Below are 3,273 nucleotides of genomic sequence, written 5' to 3'. Positions count from 1 at the left end.
GAGTCCAACTCTGTCTTTTTTTTTTTTTAAGATTTTATTTATTTATTCATAAGAGACACAGAGAGAGAAGCAGAGACACAGGCAGAGGGAGAAGCAGGCTCCATGCAGGGAGCCCAATGTGGGACTCAATCCCAGACCCTGGGATCATACCCTGAGCAAAAGGCAGGTGCTCAACCTCTGAGCCACGAGAGGCCCCATTTCTGTCTTGCTGTAAACTCTGCCCAAGACCCTGCAGTCCCGGGAAACTTGTTGGCTTCTCAGGGCCTTCGTTCCTTCAACTGTGAAGTGAGGACAGGCCCCTTTTCCTTATTTTATTTGGTGAAGTCTAAAAATGATACTTCAGAATAAGGAAATTTAATTGGCCAGAGCCATTTAGGTTTTATTCCTGAGCATCAACTTTCAACAGGGATTGTTTCTTAGCCGGCATATCAAAGTCCTGGCTCTTATGGGGTCACATGTAATAATGTTGTCTTCATTGCTTTGTATATCATGTGTAAATTAGGAAATGAATTTATAGCTGACATTGTGTGAAATTAAAAAAAATAATAATAATCCAGTCCTTCCAAATGTAGAGCTTTTCAGCTTGGGGTATTTTAAATCAGGGCTAGCGGGCAGAGAATAAAAAGAGAACAGTGGGCAGTTTGGACTATAAAGTGTGGGACCCCTAGTATCTCCCAGCATCCACTCTTCTCTGTTAATGAGTAAAAAAAAAAAAAAAAAAAAGGCAGGTTCTTGCCAGGGCACAGGCCACCCAAAATCCTGATGGCATTTCCCATCCTTCCCCGCAGCCTAGATGTGAACTCATGACTGAGTTCCAGGCCACAGGATATTAATGGAAGTGTTGTGTGCCATTTCTAGAAAATGTGCACTGGAACGTCGAGGCGGTGGCTGGATTCGGAGCAGCCACTTTAAACAATGAGATGGAAGGTGGGAGGGCAGCAAGATAAAGGGGTTCGGTCCTCATAGGAAATCGTGAGCTACCTTACCAGTCTTGTTCTGTTTATCTCCAGATCTTTATGTGAAAAATAACCCCTTTGTTGTTTAAGCTGCTTTTAATGTGGGTATATATTATATTATAGATGGACTTAGCTCCAGCTGATACATGTAGTTCTGCTAATGATGATTTGCACGGTTTTGACTTTTATATTTTATACAGAGCATTCAGGGGAAAGGAGGAAACTAATACGGTACGTATTTATTCATTTATTTAATAAAACTGTTTTATCAAATGAATGAATGAATGAATGATCACTGTTTTAGCAGTGATCCGCTGTGTACCAGGCCCCGTGCTGCGCACTAGGGAAGAAATGAGTCCAACACACCTCTGCCCTCCAGGAACCCACCCCAACAGGGCGGACAGACGAGCGGTTATAAGACGACTAATAGGAGTTCTGGGGGGGGCCACACAGGCAGCCGCGGGGTGTCACATGACCCAGAATTCAGGAGAGGGCATAAGGTGGGGGGTGAGAGGGCATGGTGCAAGGAGCGGGAGCCCAGTCCCCAGCCTCTGTCCACCTGCCAATCCCAGGGTCCTCAGACCTCCCTGACCAATTTCTTGTGAGAGACGGTGGAGACCATTTATTTTCTTCCCAGCAAGGGCCAGATGCGCACGGAGAGTTCTCCAGAGTCTTGTTCGGGTGGTCGTGGGCTCTGCGGCCTGAAGGGGACCTGGTGAGGTGTGTGTGTGGGATTACTGACTCAGCATGAAGCCATGCTCCCCAACCTCACCTGTGACCCTTTGGGGGGCTCACACCTATTTCCTCTGCTGCCTTCTGCCACTTGGGCACAGCTGTTCACTCTTGGATTGTGCTTGGTTCCTCCTAAAGACTAACGTCTTGCAGAGAAGACAATGGATGCTGGGCACTCCCCATCCTCCTGTGACCTCTCAGTGGGCCCAGGGACTCAGAGCTGGTGCTGCCATAGAGGCGCTCATCGTCTAGGGGGGACCTGGCCTGGGGCGGCACTGCTGGGGGGTCAGGGAGCACAGGGCCTGTGAGAGGAGCTCCCCAGCCTGGGGTCCCAGGCAAGTGGTGGTCAGAGAAGGGGAGGAGAGGAGGGCTGCTCAGAAGGGTCTAGTAAATCACCAGGCCCTGGACACGCTTCCTCTGAAAGTCCTGTTTCCTGGCTGAGGCTCAACGGGCCTTCCTCCCGGCTGAGGGTGACATGGGGAGGGGTGGCCACATCCCTCCAGCCTCCCTTCCCAAAGCAACGGCCACTTCCCTGGCTGGCCAGAGAACAGCCGCGCTGTCACAGGCTGCAGGGACGGTGCACACACAGTTCCTCCAAGAAGCTGTCACAGAGACCGGGTCAGACAGGCAAGAGGTCAGCTGGGGGAAACAACGAGAAGCCAAATGGAGGGAAGCCGGAGAAACCGGGAGGGAAGAGGGGAAGGCCAGACAGATTCTAGGCAGTTCTAAGAAGGTTTCTGCTGGCCTGGGAGGAGCCCTCCAGCCAGAGATGGAGACCACACTGCCTGCCTGCAGGAGAGGGCACGCACGGTGTCAGCCGTGCTCGTCGCTGGCCGAGAGCATCTGGGTGAGCACGGCGTTCAATGCCCAGGGGCTGTGGGTGCGGCACAGGCCTGCTGAGCTCCACCACTGCCAAGGCCACCACGGCAAGGCTCCTAGGTGCTCCATCTCACATTTGGGGGGGCAGGCACCTGTTAGATCATTCTCACCCTGTGGACCTCAGCCACTCCAAGACAGAAATAATCTGGCATCTCATGGTTCAGCTTCCCCAACTCTCTGTTTCCAGTGTATTATTACTTCATTGCACAGATGCAAAATGTTGTGCTCAGTGGGTTAAATACTTCTTCCATCACGGTGTGGCTAGTGAGCAGCAGAACCGGGACTCACACTCCCACCCCACCCGTGGCTCTCCTGCTTCACTGACGCTGCCCTCCCAGGTCTGGCCACAGGGACTCGGGGCTTAGCTAACAGCGTGCCTCCCACAGGCACTGTCCTGGGCAATTCCTGAAACATTCGCAAATCCACTACGGCCACTCACTCCTCCAGCCGCTCGTGCGATAGTTACTATCTCCGTTTTGTAGAGGAGAAGAGGGGACTGAGAAAGCTGAAGGGCTTTGCCCTCATCCCACCCCCCTTGCTGCACATGGAGCCTAAGTGAACCTGCGCTCCTGTGGCTTGAGAGTCTGCACTTATGACGACTCCACAGCGTTTCCTGGACAAGCTGCTAGTTAGGAGTACGTACACATGCACGCGTGTGCGCATGTGCCAGCCGTGCCCGTGCCCGAGCTGTGGCCCAGCCCAAGAT

Source organism: Canis lupus, chromosome 15 (genome assembly GCF_003254725.2).
Source record: "Canis lupus dingo isolate Sandy chromosome 15, ASM325472v2, whole genome shotgun sequence".
Taxonomy (NCBI): Eukaryota; Metazoa; Chordata; class Mammalia; order Carnivora; family Canidae; genus Canis; species Canis lupus.
The sequence above is the reverse complement of the archived record's forward strand: the minus strand, read 5'-3'. Positions refer to the sequence as shown.